The 16648-nt window shown below is 48.2% G+C and overlaps 1 pseudogene; it reads left to right on the top strand.

Annotated features, from left to right (window-relative positions):
* The window catches only part of LOC111974036 (tetratricopeptide repeat protein 28-like), a 378056-nt pseudogene that overhangs the window by 294823 nt on the left and 66585 nt on the right, over window positions 1–16648 (top strand).

Raw genomic sequence — 16648 nt, 5'->3', positions numbered from 1 at the left:
TCCATTCCCTCCCGTCCTCCCTCCTCCTTCTCTTTGTTCCTCTCCACTCACCATCCTCTCGTCTAGGGTTGTGACTGTCATGTTATGACTCTTCCAGTTGGTCTGGTCACTCCTTGGGCATGGCTCTGATTTCTACTTTGCTCTCACTCGAACATCAAAGACCAATCTGACACACACACACATCCATATAGTCACCAAAACAGGAGTAGTGTTTTCTTCATCATATTCACCCTGGAATGGGAAGTAAATTAAAAGGCTTTTAGGTCTCTCATCGTTGAAACACACAGACACTTCCAGTGCAAGAGTGGTGAAAAAACTCAACAAGGTTTTCCCAATCCCAAACGCTCCTCCCAGACAGCAGACCCTTCACTAAGCAGAGCTGAATTGAGAGTAGAGGGGAGAGGTAAGCAGAGCCAAGTGTCCTCCTACACTGGCAAATCCCTCTGCTTACATTGCGTGACCTGAACACAACAAGCATTCCAGAAAATCAGGCCTTTAAATTCCAACACCGTCCCTGCAGAGTGTTTGGTAAACATGTCCCCCTCTCTTTCTCTCCACGCTCTCGCCTCCCCCTCTCTCTCCAAACCCTTTCTTCACTATTTTTCTCCCCTCTCTCTCTCTCTCTCTCTCTCTCTCTCTCTCTCCTCTCCTCTCTCTCTCTCTCCTCTCTCTCTCTTCTCTCTCTCTTCTCCTCTCTCTCGTCAGTTGTCTATTCCCCCTCTCTGTGTGTCTCTCTCTCCTAGCCGCGTCATCCCCTCCACATCACATCCTCTCCTCTCTTTCCTCCGTTCTCTGGAGCTCTCTCTCTCTCTCCTCTCTCGTCTCATCCATCTCTCCTCTCTCTCATGCCTCTCTCTCTCTCCTTCTCTCAGTTCTCACGTCCACACTCTCCTGTGTGTCTCTCTCTGAGTGCTGTTGTCTGAGCGGTGTAGCTGTGTCTATGGAGACACTGGGGTGTTTAGGAGCCTATAGCAGTTCTAACTCACAGTGTTGCTCTAGTCCTGGGGTGGTTGCTCAAGTTGCCCAACTAAATTTGTGTCTGAAGGGCTGTAAGGGCAATCAATCCCCCACCCCTTAGGACAGGCTGTGGCTCTCTCTGCCAGGGCCCAGGGACGGGAACCGCAAGGTAGAAATACAATCAGGGCCCCCCGCTAGCAGCCGTTTACCCTCCCTGTCAATCAGAGCCTTGTGGTGCACGCTCATAGCTGGAGCCCGCTACTCGTAAGCGCCCTGTCTGCTGAAGAGCACCGTTTATCCCCCCACCCTGCCCCCACCCCACAACCTGCTGCCTGCCTCCCCGTCCCCACAGATAGATCTCTCCTCTGCCATTATTGTCGGCTCTCTTTCATCTTCTGTGTCTTTCCCCTTTTTCTGTACTCCGCGATGAATGAAAGACACCGATGTCACTCCAGTTGCACCGCCTCAGGAACATTTGGCAGCAAAAAGCAAATTAAACGATTTTTGTGTTTCATCTCTCCCCCCACCAAGCCCTTCCTATTTCCTCACTAATCTGGACCCCCCAGTCAGGAGGGAGATGTGTGGTGCATGTGTCTACATGGAATAGAATGTTGCTGGGATTCCTTCTGGGATTGTTCCCCTGGCCTATAGCTGACTACTGGGGAAGCTTACCGCACCATGCTCCCCTCGCACACGGCTTGCTTAGCTCTTAAATCTGCCTCCTGTGAGCAGCTGGTGGTGTTTCTGTTCCTTGGAAGCTGTCTGATAGTACAGCCAAGTGCTGAGATCCTCTTTCCTTGATCTGTGTGACCAGTGGCGTCGGCTCACTGAGCCCCTGCAGCACCGAAAGTATTGGGTTAACCTGGTGTGGCTGAGAGGCTGAGGTCRTTGAACAGGCAGGTGGCGTGGTGTTGAAGATGTCCCTGTAGCTTCCTGTCCCCTACTCCCACTGAGACAGACAGTGTGCTGTCTGATGGGGTTGCTACTGTACTGTGCTGCAGGGCTTTGGGCTCTGGGCTGTCTCTACAGCCTCAGCCTGCCTGACAACCAGGCCTCGCCAGGCCCATAATTACATTTGGGGAATAAAGGCACAGAGGGAGAGGGGATTTAAACGGCTCGTCTGTCTGTCTGCTGAGCCCAGCCACAGCCATGTCTCTCTCGGCTCTCTCTCGTCCTTCTTCTCTCTCTCTCTCTCTTCTCTCTCTCTCGCGCTCTCTCTCTCTGTCTCTCTCTCTCTCTCTCTCCTTCACTCCTCCTCTTCTCTTCCTCTCTCTCTCTCTCTCTCTCTCTCTGCTCGTCTCTCTCTCTCTCTCTCTCTCTCTCTCTCTCTCTCTCTTCTCGTGTCTCTATCTCTTCTCTCTCTTTCTCTCTCTTTCCTCTCTCTGTCTCTCTCCACTGGCATGTCATTGGGGATTTATTTACCCAACATTCAGGAGAGCATGGTCAGTGTCAGACATGTTGGAGTTTGGCTTTGGAGGTTTATCAGAGGGGTTCTGACTGAGCTGCGTGTGGTGATGGGTGCTGGGCTCAGAGCCTGGATGTGAGGCGCTAAGGTAAAAAGAGTAGGACTGGGTAAGCAGAATTGCCATGTTAACTCTGAGACGGACAACACCTGGATGATGAACAATAGTCGTTTTTACAAGGGCCTTGTATCTTAAGGTGCGACAAGGGGAATTTGCTGCTTGTACCCTTACCTGTCACCAATCTATTTCGCTTAACCATCAGAGACCCCATACCTCAGCCCCGCTCCACGCCCAGCTCTCTGCGGCTGATTGAGCTGGGACCAAGTGAGTCCGAGGAGGAAAGAGGCACCAGCGCATTTAAACCTCCCTTCAGCCACACACGCACTCTGTTCCTTAGGCTAGATAAAGTGTTTTTTAGATTATCACAGAGGAGAGGGAAGAAGAAGAACAGGACAGGAGGAGACGAGAGATGGATTTGGTTGCGTTTACTGTAAACAACCTTTCCTTCTCTCCTCATCATTTATCCATGTCCCCCACTCTCTCTCTCTCTCTCTCTCTCCCTCCTTCTCTTGCTCTCTCCCCCCTCTCGCTCAATTCAATTCAAAGGGCTTTATTGGCATGGGAAACATATGTATTACATTGCCAAAGCAAATGAAATAGATAATAAACAAAAGTGAAAAAAACTAAAAAGATGAACAGTGAACATTACACTCACAAAGTTCCAAAGGAATAGAGGCATTTAAAATGTCATATTATGTCTATATACATTGTTGTAACGATGTGCAAATAGTTAAAGTACAAAAGGGAAAATAAATTAACATAAATATGGGTTGTATTTTACAATGGTGTTTTGTTCTTCACTGGTTGCCCTCTCTCTCTCTTCTCTCTCTCTCTCTCTCTCTCGCTCTCTGTCTCAATTTCAATTTCTGGGGCTTGAATTGACATGGGAAGCATATGTTTACATTGCTAAAGCAAGTGAAATAGATAATAAACAAAAGTGAAATAAACAATACAAAAATTAACAGTAAACACACACACAAAATTTCCAAAAGAATAAAGACATTTCAAATGTCATATTATGTCTGTATCCAGTGTTGTAACAATGTGCAAATAGTCTCCCCCCCCCCCCTTCCCATTCTCTCTCTCTCCCCCCTCCCTCTCTCTCTCTGTCTACCTGGCTCCAGACACACTCTAGCTCTCCCTCGACCTCACCCCTCAAGTCACCATGGAAAAACCAAGTTAAAACAAATGAATCTAAGGGAGTGGTGCCTCTCACAATTTCACTGAGATCTGATTGGGTCTGAGTGTCTGTCTAAACCTATTCAACTTGAGGAGTTTGTTATTGTGGATGGATTTCARAGAGCTGCATTAAAGCTCTCACTCATGCATCTCAGAGACTGGGGCAGAATAAGAGCCGGTGTATGAATGTACCTGTGGGCCGTCAATCTTCATTCCTATCACTGTCTGTCTGTCTGTCTGTCTGTCTGTCTGTCTGTCTGTCTGTCTGTCTGTCTGTCTGTCTGTCTGTCTGTCTGTCTGTCTGTCTGTCTCTCAGCAGTCGGCACTAGGCTACAGGACATATTGATCAGGGCCTTCACATCTGACCTACATGTATGCCTCTCTCATCTCCCCCTTTGTCTCTATTTCTCTCCTCTCTATCTCGTTCTCCGTTTCTTTCAAACTCTCTAATTGTCATTCTCTCTGTAGTCTGTACCCTTTTTTGTAATGGAAGTCTATTCTGTAGTTGTGTTTGTTAGTCTTGCTTTGTACTACCGTATTGGGTGACAGGTAATGCTTTCCAGACCTAGTAGGATCACCATGGTTTCTGTAATGCCCTTGAGTAACCCTGTAGTGTGACGTCCTTGGACTGGTTTCCTGGATGCTTTTAGATGCCGGCTGAGGCCCTGGATGCTAAATATAGTTCCTTGTTCTGTCTTCAGACCCGGCATGCAGCCATAGCAACTGCTAATTAGTTTTTAATGGATGGATGTGGTAAATTCTGTTTTATATCAACTGTTTCTTACCTTCCCTTATAGCTGCCGTTATGTGTTGTATAGTCCTCCTCTTTCCAATACTCACCGGGAATCCTGAGTGAACTGAACTTCTCTCTCTCTCTCTCTCTCTCKCTTTTTCATGAAATGTCTCTAGCCCACATGGTAGAGGGCTGGTAGGAGGGTTTGGATAAGCGTACCCTTTGCTGACCACATTTATCCATGTCACCCCTGCCGTTCAAGTTAACCCCATCAGTGTTAAAGCAAGGAGTCAGCTAATGTACACATCACAACACAGCACAATATCCTATCTGTCCGAGCTACATTTGGTAGATAGATGCTTAGTTAAAAGGCCTTAAATGTTTACCGCAAAAACGATGTTACTGAATAAAATAACAGTGTAATTTACCAAGTACGACCCCTGTTCACCAGAAATGATTGTATTGACTTTGCTTTGACGGTCAGAGATTGGTTGTCTTTCCTTCTGTGCTGGATTTCAAATAGAATTCTAAGTTCCCAGCCACGTCCCCTTCCCCCTCCATGGCAACGTCAGCTGTCTTCACTGATCTACAGACATTACCCAGCTATCCCATTACACCATGGACATTATCATTTACCAAAAGAACAAACAGCAGGGCAGCAGCTGAGCTTTTCTCTGCGAGCTAGCTAGGTGGTATCTAGCATGCTCTCAATTCGGGCCACTTAGCTTCCCCCGATGTGCCCACCGTATTGTTCCTGTTCGACCAGAGGTTACAGTCACACAGGGCTTCCGCTTGCAGTTGAACAATGTTGCCATCCTGCCCTGAGAGGACTGAGATAGAGGAGGGGAGGTAGGGGGAATTCATGGAGGGGCTTCCCTTCTCCTGCTCCCTCTCCTCCCTCTCCACCCTTCCCACCCCTCTCCACTCTCTTCACCCCTCTCTCCACCCTCTCCCACCCTCTCCTACCCTCTTCCCTCTCCCACCCTTCTCACTTGCCTACACCCCAGCACTCTGCAATACTATCGAAACACAACCCCTTCCTCTGGTTTGTGCTAGCGAATTATCAGAGGGTAAGCTTGAGAATATCAACCCTACACCACAACCAGCAAGTAGAGGTGTCAGGGACATATTTACTGCTCACCTCTCACTCTCTGTCCTCTCCCAGTGCCTGATCTGTCCCACCCATTGGCACTCTCCATGCCACAGACACCACATCACACACAGCACAAGACACGCGCATCACACACACACACTCACACAGACACGCATCACACACACAGACACTCACACAGACACGCATCACACACACACTCACACAGACACGCATCACACACACTACACTCACACAGGACACGCAATCACACACACTCAACACAGACACGCTCACACACACACTCACACAGAGACACGCATACACACACTCACACACGACACGCATCACACACCAAGGCACTCACACCAGACAAAACGCATCACACACACACACACAGACACGCATCAACACACACTCCCACAGACATCGCATCACACACACTCACACAGACACGTTATCACACACACACCTCACACAGACCGATGCACAAACACAGCCCTCAACACGACACGCATCACACACACACACACACACTCACACAGACAGCATCAACACACACAACACACACTCACACAGACACGACACACCACACAGACACGCCATCACACAGCACACACTCACACAGCATCGCATCACACACACACTCACACAGATACCGCATCAACAACACACAACACACACACACACACACACACACACACACAACAACCACACACTCAACAGACACGCATCACACACACACACTACACAGAGCACGCATCACACACACACCCACTCACACAGACACACTCACAAGACAGACACACAGCTATGGAGCGGCCTATTAGGGGCCTGTAGTCGGCTGGGCACATATGTTTGTGTGTTGCTATGTGGTACAATATGTGTCTGTATGTGAATGTGTGTTGTGTGTGTGTGAGTGAATACAGTATATTCTGGGACTGACTCTTGTGTGACCACAAATGATCCCTCATTTGCTTGGCACAATTGCACAAGGCTACCCATTTCAGGAAAATAAATGGCATCGCCAGGGCAGAGCATGTAGAACTACTGAAAGAGTGTGTGTGTACACAGCAGACTTGTGAGTCCTGTGTTTGTGTGAATGTTACTGCCTGCCCTGCCGTGTGTGGTGTGTGTGTGTGTGTGTGTGGTGTGTGTGTGTGTGTGTGTGGTGTGTGGTGTGTGTGTGTGTGTGGTGTGTGTGTGGGTGTTTGTGTGTGTGTGTGTGTGTGTGTGGTTGTGTGTGTGTGTGGTGTGTGTGTGCATGGTGCACAGCGTGCTCTATGTCTCGCCATGTGAAAGTGGAGATGCTGTGACGAGTGTTCTTACCCAGGCACTGGCCTTTGTGAACAATCAACCTGTGTGTCCTGAGGAGGCTAAGGGACGATATCACGCTCAGCCCACTGGCTTCATGTATCTGATGCTGGAGGTCACAACAGGTAATGCTGCTGGAACAATTGGATCTTTATTTTGATTCACTTCCTGAATTAAAATGGGATCGACCCAGCCTGAAGATGACCATGATGAATGATAAATAGTGAGATAATAGTATGAACAAATGTTGAAAATGTGGTTTTTTTTTTGAGGGTAGCAACGTGGTCAAATGTATATTTATTTTGTCTAGCAAATGCCTAATGGGGTAACTACTGGACACACTTGGTTATTGGCCCACTGTGAGAATTGCCCCCACCAGAAGAGCTGCACACTGCTGTGTGTGTGGTGAGAGAGAGGAGCAGCTCAGCCACAGGCTGTATGTGCCCCCGCTTGGCAGGCACAGCTTACTGCCTGCTTAAAAACAGAAGGCTTTTGATATGGCAGAGAGGCAGTCATTTGGTGATATATGGTGCTCCCAGAGGATCCATACCAGGGTGCAAACACACGAGAGAGAGAGGGGGAGAGATGTAGATAGAGGAAGATGTAGCAGAGAGAGAGAGAGAGAGATGTAGGAGAAAGAGTCGAGAGAGAGTGTGAGAGAGAAGAGAGATGTAGAGAGAGATGAGAGAGAGATTGTACAGAGAGAGAGAGATGTAGAGAAGAGAGAGATATGTAGAGAGAGAAGATGTAGGAGAGAGATGTAAGATAGAGATGTAGAGAGTAGAGAGATGAGAGAGAGAGTAGAGAGAGAGAGAAGTAGAGAGAGAGAGAGATGTAGAGAGAGAGAGAGAGGAGAGGCGGGATTGGAGTTGATACTATAAAGCTCATCTGAATATTTTACCATTACACACGTGATCATCAGCCTCTCTTTCTCTCTCCCCTCTCTCTCCCCTCTCTCTCCTCTCTCTCCTTCCTCTCCACCTCTATCAGCTTGCGTTTCCCTCTCCCCTTGTTTATTCCAGTTGAGAATGTTTCCTTTGTTGTCAGAATGCATCACTGCAGGTGAATCAGAATCTGGAGACATCCTCACCCCTGGGATGTCTCCACGTTCATCTTCTCTCATCCTTCAACACGAAACCCCTCTAGCCTTTTTCTCCCCGTTTTCTAGCCTCCTCTCCTCTCCTCTCCTCTCCTCTCCTCTCCTCTCCTCTCCTCTCCTCTCCCTTCCTCTCTCTCCTCTCCTCTCCTCTCCTCTCCTCTCTCTCTCTCCTCTCCTCTCCTCTCCTCTCCTTCCTCTCCTCTCCTCTCCTCTCCTCTCCTCTATGTAGCAGGCTCCTGGCGCTGCGCTGGATTCTGTTCTGTTCTCAGCCTGTTTCTTCTGACTGGTTCCCATCTCATTAAGAGAACACTTGAGCATACTCCTTTTCACCTTCCTTCTACACAGCCACTTAATTAGCTACATAGGAGCGTGTGTGTGTGTGTGTGTGTGGTTGTGTGTTGTGTGTGTGCTTGTGTGTGTGTTGTGTGTGTGTGTGTGTGTGTGTGTGTGTGTGTGTGTGTTGTGTGTGTGTGTGTGTGTGTGTGTGTGTGTGTGTGTGTGTGTGTACAGTGCTTCAGAAAGTATCCACACTCTTGACTTTTCCCACAGTTTGTGTAGCCTGAATTTCAGTCTGCTTTCCAACAGACACTGGGAGACAAATCTCACCTTTCAGCAGGACAATAACCTAAAACACAAGGCCAATTACACTGGAGTTTGGCTTACAGAAGACATTGAATGTTCCTGAGTGCCTAGTTACAGTTTTGACTTAAATCGTTCTGAAATCTAGGGCAAGACTTGAAAATGGCTGCCAGCATGATCAACAACCTTGACCAGTTCAATTTTGAAAAGACTAATGTGAAAACATTGTACTATATAGCGTGTGAAAAGCTCTTACCGACTCAACAGCTGTATTGACTCAGGGGTGTGAGTACTAGTATACTTTTGCATATGTTCTGTATTTCATTTTCAATACATTTGCAAAAATTATTTAAAACATGTTTTCACTTTGGCGTTATGGGGTATTATGTGTAGATAGGTGATATTATTATAATAATTTTTTTAATCTATTTTGAATTCAACCTGTAGTACAACAAAATGTGGAATAAGTCAAGGGGTATGAATACTTTCTGAAGGCACTGTATGTGCGTATGTTGACAGTGTGACAGAGATGTTGTTCCCACCTCCTCTGTAATGGAATCAGCGGTGGTTACCGTATCCTCTGGATCTCACACATAATCCCATTAACACCACTCTGCTGGATGGTAGTCTTCCTCTGACCAGCCCAGGCCTCCCTCAGTCCACGCTATCTGGGACAGGGGGGAAACCAACGCCTCTAACACCTCCTACCTCCCTCCATCCCTCCCCCTAGTCCCCCTCTCTGCTTTGCTATCTCTGAAACACAGGCGAATCACTGTCCTCATCATCCCAAATGGCACCCTATTCCCTAGTTAGTAAACCATTTTTTACCACGACTACTCATAACTGATGGAGCCATTGACCAGGGCATAACCACGTGCTTCCTATCTATTAACCTGTCGGCCGGCGGTATGCTTTGATGGGTATTTCAAAAATACCAGTGACCAATTTGTTTTGGCTGTGCTTTCACATGTTTACTGACTGTTGCTGGGTGTGTGTTTTACAGGAACAGCTGTAGCATGGACCCGGTTGTGTCAGTAAAATATGTTGTTATTATTGTTGTTGTTGGCCGTCATCAGGGATGTACTACTGTTGGTATGAATGAGACCGTGTCAGTGAAGATGGCTGTCAGTAAACACAGACAGCTTAGCAGTCTAATCATCATAGCAACAGGCAGCCAGGGGCCTTCCAGAGGTAGAGCTCTGTGGAAACAGTTTAGTCTGAGCAGCGGGTGGCAGGTTGTGCAGTGGGCCATGCCTTAGTTTGCCTATTTGTGTGTGCTCAGGAGGAGGTAGCATGAGTGGCAGACTCTCCCCTACTGCCTCGTGGGCTGTAATCAAACCCTCTCAGGTTCCCATGGAAACCACCTCCATCCTATCAGCCCTGCTGCTAGGCGATGGTGAAGATGATTATGGTGGTTGTTGCAGTTGGGGCTGTAGTTAGCAGTGTCCTGGGGTCCTGAGAGGTTGACGCATACTCCCTGTCACAGCTGAAAAGCAACGTTTAACCACTCATTAAACACAGCAGAGCAGTGTGGGTTGTTACTGGCAAGGAAATGAAACACACACTAGGGGCCCAGTGTCACAGAATTCACACAGACCCAGCGACCAGGAGCAGAAGTGGTACTGCAGCGTGACTTTAAAGGGTCATTTAAGACGATGCATGACCTCTATCATGTGGTATATAAAAAAAAAGCAATTTCTCTAATATGTTGTACAATATTAACATCCACCTCTCACTGGATACGTCTGACACTGGAGTAGCAGCCAGCCAGGCATTTTGAAACCCCGTACTTGTCTGAGTTCTAAAAATGGAATAGTGTTGTTTAGCCAAGCCGTTCTGATTAAGATGTCATCTCAGCCCTCTTGAGCTCCCCACACCCCCGCCCCTCCCTCAGGGGGCTGCACCAGTTTACCTTTCATTAGGGGACCCTCTGTGCAAAACGTGTTTGCTGATAAGAGCCAGCAGTTTATCAACAGTTTATAAAGGCTGACGTTTGGATTAATCAAATCAGCACACATCCGGAGAAGGGTCGGACTCTGTAAACACRATCAGATCTGACTCCACAGATGGAATGAGAGAGGTGGGGGGAAGGGAGGGAGGGAGGAAGGAAAGATAAGTTAAGAAATGGAATGGAATTAGCAAAGTCACCTTTGCAGAAATCAAATGTTTCGAGGAGATGTTTGCTTCCTGGACTGCTGGGTGATTTCAGTCAGTCTACATGAGCAGTGTTGAGGGAGGGCTGTAGTCACAACTGGCTGTAGAATGGGTCCCAGCATCTGTCTATCTGTCCATCCGTCTGTCCCTAAGCCTAGCAGAGCACCTCTACAGTGACAGGCAAGACTGGCTCCTCACTATCTCCCATCAACTCTCTATCTGGGGAGAAAATGCGGCATTGCAGTCTCACTTTAGAGGGACACCGATCACAAGCGCAACTCATCTCAACTGTGGAGAGCTCTATCTCTCTCCCCCTCCGTCCTTGCCTCACTCATTTTCCAAGACACATAGAGAGCAGAGGATTCCGCTCGGTTTCTCTGCTCACAGAGTGGAAGTTGGAGTTGAAGAGATGGAGCTAAGCGGAGCTTCAAACAGCACATGTAATTGAGCAGCCCCTAGATAGGCTATCCGGGAACATGAAACAGCAACAGTTGTGACGGGAGGTAATTGCCTCCTTGGGCCCGTATAATGTCTTGTCGAGGCTTTAAACTCCAGCAAACTGCTGGAAGTCCTTATGTCTGCAGGTAATAGGTTCCAGGCATCAGCAGTCATGTGAAATGCAAGAAAGATAGCACTGCTGTGTGTGTGTGTGTGTGTGTGTGTGTGTGTGTGTGTGTGTGTGTGTGTGTGTGAATGAAGGCTCAGAACCAAGAAAGGAGAACAGCCAGAAGGAAGGCTCAGAAAACAGCACAGAAGGAAGGCTCAGAAAAACAGACAAGAATGAAGGGCTCAGAAAACAGCACAGATGAAGGCTCAGAAAACAGCAACAGAATTGAAGGCTCAGAAAACAGCACAGAAGGAAGGCTCAGAAAACAGCACAGAATGAAGGCTCAGAAAACAGCTACAGAAGCGTGATCTTCAGTATAATCCATTACTGGAGTTGTGTTTGACTTCCCAGTCATCCTTTCCTTTGTTACCTTCTAAATGCACTCAGTGTAGACTCCAAGCATCTCTGTCAGTGTGACTCCAAGCATCCTGTCAGTGTAACGCCCAAGCATCCCTGTCAGTGTAACTCCAAGCATCTTGTCAGTGTAACTCCCAAGCATCCCTGTCAGTGTAACTCCAAGCATCCCTGTCAGTGTTAAGCTACCAAGCATCCTGTCAGTGTAACCCAAGCATCCCTGTCAGTGTAACTCCAAGCATCCTGTCAGTGTAACTCCAAGCATCCCTGTCCGTGTAAGATACCAAGCATCCCTGTCAGTGTAACTCCAAGCATCCCTGTCAGTGTAACTCCAGCATCCTGTCGTGTAAAATCCAGTCGATCCTGTCAGTGTAACTCAAGCATCCCTGTCAGTGTACTCCAAGCATCCTGTCAGTGTAACTCCAAGCATCCATGTCAGTGTAACTCAAGCATCTGTCAGTGTAACCTCAAGCATCCTGTCAGTGTAACTCCAAGCATCCTGTCCGTGTAAAAACAAGCATCCTGTCAGTGTAACCCCAGATCCCTGTCAGTGTAACTCCAAGCATCCCTATCCGTGTAAATACCAAGCATCCCTGTCAGTGTAACCCAAGCATCCCTGTCAGTGTAACTCAAGCATCCCTGTCCGTGTAAATACCAAGCATCCGTCAGTGTACCTCCAAGCATCCCTGTCAGTGTAACTCCAAGCATCCCTGTCAGTGGAACTCCAGCATCCCTGTCAGTGTAACTCCAAGCATCCCTGTCAGTGTAATACCAAGCATCCATGTCAGTGTAACCCCAAGCATCCCTGTCAGTGTAACTCCAAGCATCCTTGTCCGTGTAAATTACCAAGCATCCCTGTCAGTGAAATCTAAGCATCCTGTCCGTGTAAATACCAAGCATCCTGTCAGTGTAACCCAAGTCTCCCTGTCCGTGTAATACAAGCATCCCTGTCAGTGTAACCCCAAGCATCCCTGTCAGTGTAACGCCAAGCATCCTGTCAGTGTAAATCCAAGCATGTCCTGTCAGTGTAAATCCAAGCATCCTACAGTGTAAGCCCCAAGCTCCTGTCGTGTACTCCAAGCATCCCTGTCGTGTAAAAACCAAGCATCCCTGTCAGTGTAAATACCAAGGCATCCTGTCCGTGTAATACCAGCATCCTGTCAGTGTAGATCCAAGCATCCCTGTCCATGTAAATACCAAGCATCCTTGTTAGTGTACCCAAGCATCCCTGTCAGTGTACTCCAAGCATCCTGTCAGTGGTAAACTCCAAGCATCCCTGTCAGTGTAACATCCAAGCATCCCTGTCAGTGTATACCCAAGCATCCCTGTCAGTGTAACTCCAACATCCCTGTCAGTGTAATCCCAAGCAATCCCTGTCAGTGTAACTCCAAGCATCCCTGTCAGTGTAACTCCAAGCATCCTGTCTTGTACATACAGCATCCTGTCAGTGTAACTCCAAGCATCCCCTGTCAGTGTAACTCCAAGCATCCTGTCAGTGTAACTCCAAGCATCCTGTCAGTGTAAACTCAAGCATCCTGTCGTGTAACAGAGCATCTGTCAGTGTAACTCAAGGCAGTCCCTGTCGTGTACATCAAGCATCCTGTCGTGTAACCCAAGCATGCCCTGTCAGTGTAACTCAAGCATCTGTCCGTGTAGAATCAAGTGCGACCCTGTCAGTGTAACTCCAAGCATCCCTGTCAGTGTAACTCCAAGCATCCTGTCGTGTAATCCAAGATCCTGTCATGTAACTCCAAGCATCCCTGTCAGTTAACTCAAGATCCGTCAGTGTAACTCCAAGCATCCCTGTCAGTGGTACCAAGTCCCTGTCAGTGTAATACCAGCATCCTGTCAGTGTACCAAGCATCCACTGTCAGTGTAACTCCAAGCATCCTTGTCCGTGTAAATACCAAGGCATCCCTGTCAGTGTAACTCCAAGCATCCCTGTGTCATGTGTAACTCCAGCATCCCTGTCAGCTTGTAACTCCAAGCACCGTTTTCCGTGTAAAATACCAAGCATCCCTGTGTCAGTGTAACTCCAAGCATCCCTGTCGTGTAATCCAAGCATCCTAGTCAGTTAAACTCCAGCATCTTAGTGTAACTCAAGCATCCCTGTCTGTGTAACTCCAAGCATCCCTGTCCGTGTAAATGACCAAGCATCCCTGTCGTGTAACTCAAGCAATCCCTGTCAGTGTAAAACCCCCTTCCAATGCCCATCGCATCTGTAGTGTAATCCAAGCATCCCTGTCAGTGTAACTCAAAGCATCCCTGTCAGTGTAACAAAGCATCCGCTGTCAGTGTAACCCAAGCATCCTGTCAGTGTAACTCCAAGCGATCCCTGTCAGTGTAACTCCAAGCATCCCTGTCAGTGTAACTCCAAGCATCCGCCTGGTCAGTGTAACTCCAAGCATCCTTTCAGTGTAACCCAAGCATCCCTGTCAGTGTACCCACGCATCCTTTCAGTGTAACTCCAAGCATCCCTGTCGTTGTAAATACCAAGCATCCCTGTCAGTGTACCCCAAGCATCCTGTCAGTGTAACACAAGCATCCCTGTCAGCTGTAACCCCAAGCATCCTGTCAGTGGTAAACATCAAGCATTCCCTTTCAGTGTAACCCAAGCATCCCTGTCATGTAACCCCAAGCATCCTGTCAGTGTAACCCCCAAAGGATCCGCCTGTCCGTGTAATACCAAGCATCCTGCTGTCTAGTGTAACTCCAAGCATCCTGACAGTGTACCCAAGCTATCCCTGTCGTGTAAATACCAAGCATCCCTGTCAGTGTAACTCCAGGCTCCCTGTCCGTGTAAGACCAAGCATCCCTGTCAGTGTAACTCCAAGCATCCCTGTTGTGTAAATAACAAGCATCCCTGTCAGTGTAACCCCAAGCATCCCTGTCCGTGTAAATCCAAGCATCTTCAGTGTACCCCAAGCATCTGCGTGTAAATACCAAGCATCCCTGTCATGTAACTCCAAGCATCGCCTGTCCGTGTAATACCAAGCATCCCTTGTCCGTGTAAATACCAAGCATCCCTGTCCAGTGTAACCAAGCATCCCTGTCGTGTAAATCCAAGCATCCCTGTCAGTGTAACCCCAGCATCCCTGTCAGAGTAAATACCAAGCATCCCTGTCAGTGTAACCCCAAGCATCCCTGTCAGTGTTAACTCCAAGCATCCTCTGTCAGTGAAAATCCCACAGCCATCCCCTGTCAGTGAAAATCCAAGCATCCCTGTCCGTGTAAATACAAGCATCCTGTCAGTGTAACCCCAAGCATCCCTGTCCGTGTAAAGTACCAAGCATCCCTGTCAGTGTAACTCCACAGCATCCCTGTCAGTGTAACCGCAGAGCATCCCTGTCAGTGTAAATCAAGCATCCCTGTTCAGTGTAAATCCAAGCATCCTATGCAGTGTACCCAAGCATCCCTGTCCGTGTAAATACAAGCACCCTGTTCCGTGTAAACCAAGCATCCCTGTCAGTGTAACATCCAAGCATCCCTGTCCGTGTAAATACCAAGATCCCTGTCAGTGTAACTCCAAGCATCCCTGTCCGTGTAAATACCAAGCATCCCTGTCAGTGTAACTCAAGCATCCCTGTCCATGTAAATACCAAGCGATCCCGTGTCAGTGTAACCCCAAGCATCCCTGTCAGTGGTAACTCCAAGCATCCCTGTCAGTGTTAACCCCAAGCATCCCTGTCAGTGTAACTCCAAGCATCCCTGTCAGTGTAACCCAAGCATCCTGTCAGGATCGTACTCAAGCATCCCTGTCAGTTAACTCAAGCATGCCCTGTCAAGTGTAACTCCAAGCATCGCTGTCAGTGTAACCCAAGCATCCCTGTCAGTGTAACCCCAAGCATCCCTGTCAGTGTAACTCAAAGCATCCTGTCAGTGTACTCCAAGCATCCCTGTGCCGTCCGTGCATAAGCATCCCTGTCAGTGTAACTTCAAGCATCCTGTATTACCTCCAGATCCTTCAGTGACTCAAGCATGACCTGTCAGAGTGTAACTCCAAGCATCCCTTAGTGTAACGCCAAGCATCCCTGTCAGTGTAAACTCCAAGCATTTGTGTCACAGAGGCTCCTACGCGGCAAGAAAATCAAGGCAAGAGTTGTGGGCCTTCATTGTCAGGTTTTTTACTCTTCCCTGACCCCCAACCAACCGCTCCAGTCCCCTCATGTTCTGTAAGACACAAGAGCACACAGAGACACCAAAGAGAGAGTAGAGAGCCGAGACGCGAGAGAGAGGGGAGACCTCAGAAGGAGATGTGTTTATTAAGCGTGGCCCTCTCCTTCGCGATTAATGGAACATGCTGTCCACAGCAAAAACAGCCGCCCAATTCCCAGCAGTTTACCCTCTATATAAACAGCTAAATAAGGCTACCGGTGCGTGCGTCACTTAGGGGGTCAGGCTGCAGAACACTCCACTTTACTGGCCACACCCTACACTTTATATTAGCACTTCATATTGATGCAGGTGGATGGGGTGAGTTTAGGGAGAAAGAATCAGCCGTTGAGAGGGTAGGAGGCGATATAGATAGAAATATGCCTAAACAGATGATATATTCCGCAGAATCAGCCCTCCTGATAGAGAAGTGTTGCCGATGGGTGAATAGATTGAGGAGACTAAGTCAGTCAGTCGTGGGTCTGTTTTCCTGCACGCATTGAAGAGTGAATGCTAAGCCCCTCTCCCTCGTTCCCTGATTAAACTGGCCTTTGTTCATGGTGGTGTGACGCGCGTCCGTGAGCAGTATTGCAGTGGGCAAACTGTAGCTCTTTAAAACAACCTACCGCTGTGCTATCTGCAGCAGGGTTTACACCCCCCCCCACCCAGATCACAAGAAGGAGCAAAGCGAGTTTTTAGTTGGTTTGTTGTTTTGCCTAACAAGGTATTGCTTCCAAATATCATCTTTTCGTTATATATTGGGGAATGGGATGTTGAGGATGTTGAAGGATGGGAAGGTGATGTTGAGGGACGTGAGAGGACTTGTGAAGTGGAGGAGAGGGGCGTTGGGTGGAGAGGGGTGTTATGGAACGGAGAGGGGTGTGTACCGTAAGTGAAGATAGGTGTG

Source organism: Salvelinus sp. IW2-2015, linkage group LG15 (genome assembly GCF_002910315.2).
Source record: "Salvelinus sp. IW2-2015 linkage group LG15, ASM291031v2, whole genome shotgun sequence".
NCBI classification, from domain to species: Eukaryota; Metazoa; Chordata; class Actinopteri; order Salmoniformes; family Salmonidae; genus Salvelinus; species Salvelinus sp. IW2-2015.
The sequence above is the reverse complement of the archived record's forward strand: the minus strand, read 5'-3'. Positions and strand labels throughout refer to the sequence as shown.